The following is an 8,674-nucleotide window of genomic DNA, read 5'->3' as shown; positions in this document are numbered from 1 at the left end:
GTACAGGATTGTTTTGGCTATCCTGGGTTTTTTTGCTTTTCCATATGAAATTGAGTACCGTTCTTTCAAGGTCTTTGAAGAATTTTGCTGGGATTTTAATGGACATTGCATTGAATCTGTAGATTGTTTTTGGTAAGATTGCCTCCATGGCAACTCTTATAAGGAAAACATTTATTTGAGGTGGCAGCTTACAATTTCAGAGGTTCAGCCCATTATGGTGGGGAGCATGGTGGTGTGCAGGCACACATGGTGCTAGAAAGGTAACTGAGTGTCCTACATCTTGCAGGAAATAGGAGTCGACTGAGACACTGGATGATATCTTTAGCCTAAGAAACCACACGCCCCGCCCCCACAGCGACACACTTCCTCTAACAAGGGAATACTCCAACAAAGTCATACTTCCTAATAGTGCCACTAGAATTCACCTCTAATCATGGTCCTTGACAAGCCAAAGGATAAGTGAAGACTCCTTTTGCCTTAGAGTTAAGGCCTCAGTTGCCCTCAGCACAGCACACAGCCTTCAGCAGGATGGTGGCCACCAGTGGCTCAGAGGCCAGGGAGGCCACAGGGCCAATGTCCTCGGGGACATGCATCCCTGAGCCTCCCTGATGACAGAACTCCTCAACTGCAGCTCAGCTGCCCCGGACCTGTGCTGCTGGAGACATGGTTTCTTTATAAAGCCACCACAGGGACCCTGGCCCCACCCTTCAGGACCAGCCTGTATCACTGACTCCACAGAGCTCCAAAGGAGTTCACAGTAACCAGCAAGTCCTTCAAAAGCGCCATCCCACACCTACCCCACCCCTACCCTCATCCATACAATCAAATGTGAACTGTCAGACCTGCTACCACGAGCTCTCCTCGGTCACTTCTCGTGAGTGCATTCTGACCCATCTACCAAGCAAGATGATGTCTGTGGGCCCTCCTTCATCTCCTCACCCTTCTAGGCTGCTTGGGCCATTTCAGATCCTCACAGAACAGACACCAAGCCGGGATCTGACGTGCAAGAGATTTCTAGGGGAATATGTGTAAAGGACAAGAACAAAGGAAGCTGTCTGACCAGGATGCAGGTGTGAGATCATGAGGGACACAGGGACAGCAGGAAGGCTGTGAGGAGGACTGTCAGGGAAGGCTGTGTGGAGGACCATCAGGGAAGGCTGTGTGGAGGACCGTCAGGGCTGTGTGGAGGACCGTCAGGGCTGTGTGGAGGACCGTCAGGGCTGTGTGGAGGATGGAGGACCATCAGGGCTGTGTGGAGGACCGTCAGGGCTGTGTGGAGGATGGAGGACCATCAGGCTCCAGGAATACCTTTTCAAGTCACTTGCAAGTTGTGACAAATAACCTGGGCTTTGGATGCAGTACTTGCCTAGCATATATGATGTCCTGGGTTCAATCCCCAGCACCACGGCCTGTAACCTAGCACTGAGAAGTGGAATCAGGAGAACCAGAGGTTCAAGGTCATCCTCAGTTACATAGGAAGTTTGAGGCCAGCCTAGACGTAAGACCCTGCCTCAAAAACGAAAACAAAAATCATCTCAAAACTGTCAGGAGCTCTGCATCTCCCAAGAATGGATGTCCTTAGTAACCAGCAACAGCAGCCCACAGCCACAGCGACAGACCTCGGAGCAGCCTTCTCTGAGAGCCGTGCTCCGAGGCACCAGTGATCTAGAGATTCATCTCCCCTGAGCTCTCTGCCCAGAGAAAAAAGTGCCAGCATTTCTACCTGCCATCAGTGTACTCAGAAGCTCCTAGCCGTGAGCCCCCCCCGCCACACACACACACACTTCTCTCAGCCTCACTTACTTCACTAGAAGTGAGGAGCGACAACGGACGACGGCCTGGTCTGTGGATAAGGGAACCCATCACCAAGCCGGAGGCCCCGAACGCAATCCCTTGGACCCACAGCGTGGAAAGAAGGAACCACCTCCTCCCTCGTTTCTCTGACCTCCACATGTGTGCTGTGGGCACGGGCATTCATGTAACACACACACACACATACACACACACACACACAAAGTAAATGCAATAAAGCCAGGCAGCGGTGATGTATACGTTTAATACCAGCATTTGGGAGGCAGAAGCAGGTGGATCTCTGTCGGTTGGAGGTCAGCCTGGTCTGTAGAGCAAATTCTCAACAGTGGTTTAACTGACTTTTTTTAAATTTAAAGTGATGCAGAAGCAATACAAATTGAGTAGAAAACACAGCTCAGATTCTGTCCTGACATCTTTTCCCAGGCTAATGGCATGGGCATATCAGAGCCCCCTCTGGAGTTGAACTATAGGATAGAATCTCCTTCAATGGGCAGGGCACCAAAGCCAGTGTGCTGTCTGCTCGTCACCGGGTCAGCATGCATTTAATTGTGGTATCATGCCACTTAGTGGCTATGGTGGGCCCTGGAGAGAGAGGTCACCTCAGGCTTGCCCTCTCTTGCAAGCTGCTGGGCAGCCACAGGAAGCTGAGGTCCCCAGTTAGCGCCCATCCCCACTGGGACACTCTACTGTGCACTGGGTTGCTAAGCAAGGATGCTCAGTGGGTTTGGCAGTTGACACATCTTCACCTTACACTAGTCTCTACTTAGGGTCCATTTAACAGAACAAATCCCCCAAGCCAACAGCTGTCTGTGTGTGTAAGCTTGTACCAAATAGGGTCTCAAAGTATGGCTCCATGGGCTTTAGCCCACTGCACAGTGACATTAGGACCTACTGGTCCCCAGCTCTGCTCAGGAATCCACAGTTCAGAACTCCAGAAACTCATACTGTAGGCCAGGTGGTGATGGTGCACGCCTTTAATTCCAGCACTTGGGAGGCAGAGGCCAGCAACTCTCTGAGTTCAAGACTAGCCTGGTCTACAAGAGTGAGTTTGCCACAGCATCATAAAGTTACTAGCGCAGCATCAGACAGATGAAGTGCTTGTGAGAGGACAGGAGCCCTGGATGAGGAATCCGGGTAAGGATGGCATAGAGATAAGAGGGCGACGTGGGCCGGGCGGTGATGGCGCACGCCTTTAATCCCAGCACTTGGGAGGCACAAGCAGGCGGATCCCTGTGAGTTTGAGGCCAGCCTGGTCTACAGAGTGAATTCCAGGACAGCCGGAGCTATGCAGAGAAACTCTAGTCTCAAAACAAACAAAAAGAGTGAGACATGGGGCAGAGGAACCTCAGAGAGTGTGGGCCTGCGCCTGGGGAGGAGGCAATGATGTAGACGTGAAAATGACGTTGTGTACACACATAAGCGGTACTATAAAAGGCACTGACCGCATGCGCGCGCGCACACACAGACACACACACACTACCCTGATAATGTTAACTCTTACAGCCTTGCAGACATTGGGCTCCACCTGATTGTGGTGACCTCTTGCCACCACTAGCTGAGTTAGTTGATTCAGGGAAGAGGCTGCCTGCCATGGCCATCACTAGCTTGACTCTAGACAGGGGACTGGAAGCCTTACCAGGGAGAGGTAGAAAACACATCCCTCCCCCAGGACCCCAGGATGTGGTCCTCAGCCTCCTCCCCCACCCCAAGCATAGGACGGCACCTACTCTGAATGAACTGGTCATACTAAACCCCTATTCAACATGCATCCATTGATGTTCTGTGTTGATACCTGTTCAGAGACTCTGGACCATAAATAAAGTCTGCAGGTGTTGTATCCAGGGAAGCCAGAGTTAGTCAGGCGACGGCCGGCAGGAGCCAGCAGAAAGGCTACCATGAGTACAGAGACTCTCTGATCAGCAGCTCTTGCAGTGGCTGAGCAAAGGTGAAGTGGGCAAAGGTAAGGGAAAGAAGCCAAGCCGGTGTGCGCTCCGGGGCGAGGCATGTTCAGGGCAGGCAGGTTGGGAGCTGTTGAGGCTGTCCGAGCTTGATGAGGCCCAGGGGATGGGCAGGCTCAGAACTGCAGAAAGCTGGAGGAGGCACCTGCAGGGACTGGGCCCTCTGTGGTGGAACAGAATGGATTACCGGGTACCAAAGAATGGCCATGGGAGGGGAGAGCTGGCCAAGCAGGGAGAAACCAGGCCCTGACAGGACACATGCATATCAGGGAGCCAGAGACTTTCCCGGGTTAAATGACCTTGTCTAAGGTCACACATCAGGGCCTAATGGAGCTAGGATTTAAGCCCAGAACTGTCTAATTGTATCTTGTGTGCCTTTTTCCCAGCTAGGCAGGGGAGGGGGGGGATAATGACTGTGACCTCTGCCTGGCCAGGCTACTTGGACAGCTGTTCAAAGCCAGGAGTCTCCTCCTGAAGACCAGACAGGACACGAAGTTCCTTTTGTAGGAGGGAACTTGAGTCTTGTCGTGGAGAACAGGGGCCCACAGCTGACTTAGCCCCTCACACCCTCTGCCACACACAACCAGGGCACCGAAGAGACACATCAGCCATTTTGCATGTGAGGCTCCTGACGCCCTTCCAAAAGAAGCCCAGTGCAGCCTGACTCCTGTGGCCACAAAGCCCAACCGTAGCTGAGCCTTCTAGGAAATCCAGGCCTGGGCAAGGAACAAATGAACTTGCTCTGAGCTCAGGAGGTGGCGCCTTGCGACCCTGTGTGGGCCAGGCTTCCTTCTCCCCAGGCTCCTGTAGCCTCAATATCTTCTGGCTTCCGGCTTCTACTCTGCAGGCCTTGGCCTCAGGCAGCCAAGGCTTCCACAACAGATGCCTGGACAGCCCCCCACTCTGGCCACAGCAGATCCATCTCCTCATTCCCCAAGGTCCCCTGAGGTTCCATATTCAGTACAGCCCCAGCCAGAGGAATGTGAGCCATTCCCGGCATCTCCTCCCCTGTGGCCAGCCCGGAGAGGGGCTGGGGCCTCTGGGCCTTGCTGACAGGAAATTAGCTGGGCCTGGCCTTCCCCACTGCCAGCTGCTCTGCTGCCCCTGACCTGTGTTTTCTGAAACTTGATCCTGTAAATTTCAGAACCTCTTCCACGTCCCCGGGAGGCCTGTGGATCTCTGCAAGTCTAGCAAGTCTCCCGGCCACATGCAGGTTGGCCCTTCCTGCCCTGCAGAGGGCTCGACCTGAGACTGGGCTTCATCCTGGAGCTCTGTCCAAAGCAGGCCTCAGTCCTCTGGGTCATCAACCCCTGATCTCCAGTGCAGCCTAGCCTAGAATGACAACAGTATGCAAGGCTGGAGGGGCCCCCCAAACGCCACTTGTGAGGCTCACTTGTGCTGGGGATCAGCTGGTGAGTGTTTGTGGCACCTACACACAGCCCTGGTTCTTTCCCCAGCCCCACATAAACCAGGCCGGGCACCAGACTGTAATCCCAGCAGCAGCAAGGCCAGCTCAGCTCAGAGGCTGCAGTGTGAGGGGAGACGTGGTTTGTTCTCAGGTGGGGCCGCACGGTGAGAGAGCTGGGCAGAGGTGGTCAGGGGTAAAGCTGGGCAGAAACCACTAGAGGGCTGGTCCTGGAGAGTGAGTGACAGACATTCTCAAAAGGACCTCGGTTTCCCAAGCCAAACAGTTGGCTGTGTGGCGGCCCCTCTCGCTGAGCTGCTGGGCACTGAGGGATGACCGGGCTCAGGCTGGGGGAGGTGGACAGCAAAATCTCCGAAACCCAAGGAACCAGGAGGAGAAGATGAGCTTTCCAGAGACCCTCAGAAGATCGTAGGGTGCAGAAAAGTGATGTGAAAACTGAGGCCTGGGGCAGGACAGAAGCACCGTGAGAGCATCCACAGCTGTAAGCACACCGGAGTGTTAGGCTGCATGGTGGAAACTGAGCCAGCGTGGGGGGTGAGGGCGACAAAAGGAGTAGACAGCTTAAGAAGAAAAAGAAGGGAAGGCCAGCCAGGTGGACAGCCTGGACCACAAGGGAAAACGCCGTCTCAGAGAGAGAGCAGGGCTGAGAGTAGGGGCCAATGTAGAGCACTTGCCTAGGAGAAACAGGGCCATGGGCTTGATGCCCAGATCAGAATAATTAAAAAAGCAAGCAAGCTGTGGTGGTAGTATCTGGTGTCCTGGGGGTCTCCAGTGACTTTGGTGTCATGGCGGTGTGGGGTGGCTGGAAGCCAGGCTGTAGAACGGAGGGAGGGAGGCGCGCAGCAAGGAAGCTGCGGAATGAGTAAGCGCTACCTGGGGGATTTCCGTGAGACTAGGAGGACGTAGAAAGCGGCCTTTGTTTCCCGGCTACTAGTATGGCCAGCTACAGGTGGCCAAGACCTCTGTGGAGAGGTTGACGCTACCTGAGCTGGCAGAAGGACTTGCCGAGGCCACTCTGCAGTGGCTGAGCTAAGGGAACACACAACCCCTGGTCACCCAAAGGATGGTAGCAGCTCTGGGCCACGCCCAACCCCACCTGGCCCAAGAAATGCCAATGTAGATCCCAAGGTTAAAGAAGGTGGGCAGCTTCCCGCCACCCAGAGGGTGTCTCCAAGGTACAGTAGATACCAAGGGCTCAGAGGGACTGTCTCTAAACCCCACAAAGGAGGTCCTGGCACTGAGTTGGCAGTGGCTCTGCCCTGACTGTTCTTCATGTCCCCACAGCTCAGGTCCTGTGCCCTCGCTCCTTCTGGGCCCTCTCAACTCTGAGGACAGGGGTTAAGATGGGCGTCTCTGGTGGTGGCTTAAGTGGCGCCCCGAGCCCAGAGGCTGCAGGCCCATCCCTATCAGAGCCTGTGAACCACAGCACTGACGTCTTTATTCCACACCATCTCTGTCCCTGTCCTGCCTGACCTAAGGAGCTTCAAACACTATCCATGCTTCTCTCCAGCCTCACTGCCCACGCCCCCGGGTGTCCTTCAGTGTGCATTCTTTCCAGGAGTCACTCAGGGCCATCACTCAGACCCCAGTGACTGTAAATGCAGCTCGGGCCTCTTCCGAGCCCAGACTCACGTGTCCAGCGATGCCCTAACCTGAAGTGACTGAAAGTAAATCCTGAGCCGCAGAGGAAATCCCCAGCTCATTAGACACGGAGACTTAGGTTTCCTGTCAGTCTTAGGAGCACCCGTGGATTGAATTTGCCTTTTTTCATACCAAAGTCTCATCTGGCAGTCGATCAAAACACACCCTAAGCCAAGCCTCTCCCCCTAGCAAAGTACCCCAGCAGCTGGGCTTCAGATCACGTCATTCCTACCTGCCACCCTCACCTGTCCTCCTGTTTCGGAGCCAAAGTCAAATGGGAGGTATCAAAAAAAAAGTGAGGTACGAACCAAGCATGGGGAGGGTCAGTGACTTGGACAGTGACCTGGGACGCTTCTGGGCTTGGGTTTTCTCAATAGCCCTCTTGGCTGTCCAAGAACCGCACCTACGTGTAGTGTGCATGCGCACCCGGTCCCAAACAAGTGTCTCCTTAAGGTCATCAGACTTCTACAATTTCATACTGGGCAGTGGCAGTAGTGGCACACGCCTTTATGCCTTTAATCCCAGTACTAGGGAGGCAGAGGCAGGCGGATCTCTGTGAGTTCGAGGCCAGCCTGGTCAAGAGAGTGAGTTCCAGGACAGGCTCTAAAGCTACAAAGAAACCCTGTCTCAAAAAGCGAAGAGGGGGGGACAAAAAGTCTGCTTCTAGTACCCAGACTTGGGGGTCCAAGGCCAGCTTGAGCAACACAGACAGAACCTCTATCTCAAAAAGAGAAGCCTCTTTTTAAAAAGAAAGATGCTTTGTTTCATCTGCTGGGCACTATTCAGAATATAGGGACTTTGTGGCAGAGCACAGTGCTGGTGCTGATTCCAGACTTACAAGGTAGCGACAGAAAGGTTAAGAGTTTGAGGCCAACCACAGCTATACAGCCGACTTCAGGCCTGCCTGGGCTACATGAAACCTTATCTGAAGAAAGTGGAGTTGAGCCGTGTACAGGTGCAAACAGCAGCGGGTACGAACCTGAGGGAGGAATGGGCAAGAGTGGCCAAGAGGCCGGCTACGATGCCACAGGACAGCTGGGCAGAAGGTTGCTAGGGGAGGAATCCACGGGGAAACCTGAGGGCCTCAAAGGTCCTGACCTCCCTCGTCCTCATCGTCATAAACCTTGCATGCCGTCGGCAGACCAGCCACGTGTTCCCAGACAGCCCCTTTCCTTCCTGGTCCTTTGATTCCCTGCACTGAAAGCCTTCTCGACTTAAGCAGCTTCTTTCCACCTCTCTACCTACTTACATCTCCATCCTTCTGCCCTCTCTGCAGCCATACGTCCAACCCTCCATTTACAATTGACAGCCCATGGGAGCCAGCCAGGCACCCATTGGCCTGTGAGCCTCTCCCCAGCTGTCTTGTCAAGGGTGCCATTGCTATGGTGAGACACCAGCAAAAAACCCGTCCATCACTCCCTGGTCCATCACAATCCATCATGGAAAGTGGGGCAGGATCCTGGAGGCCCAAGCTCATGCAGAGGCCATGGAACGGGGCTGCGCACTGGCATGCTCCTCGTGGTGTGCTCATCAGCCCAGGGATGGCAGCACCCACCGTGGGCTGCACCCTCCCCCATCAATCACTGCTAAAGAAGATGCCCTACAGGCTTGCTGATAACCCAATCTTATGGAGGCATTTTCTCAACCGGGGCTCCCTCTTCTCGGATGACTCTAGCTTGAAACAAGATAACATAAACTAGCTGGCACAACCGCCCCTTGTCTCCCTGGTCTCTCACAGTGCCAAACCTCGGCTGCTCTCCTTCTGGCCTTCAAAACCAAGTTCAGATACCAGCGTTAGGTTTAACCTCGGCCACCTCTGGAACACAGCTTCTGTGTG

The sequence above is a fragment of the Arvicola amphibius genome, chromosome 1, assembly GCF_903992535.2.
Source record: "Arvicola amphibius chromosome 1, mArvAmp1.2, whole genome shotgun sequence".
Lineage (NCBI taxonomy): Eukaryota > Metazoa > Chordata > Mammalia > Rodentia > Cricetidae > Arvicola > Arvicola amphibius.
Note: the sequence above shows the minus strand (reverse complement) of the source record.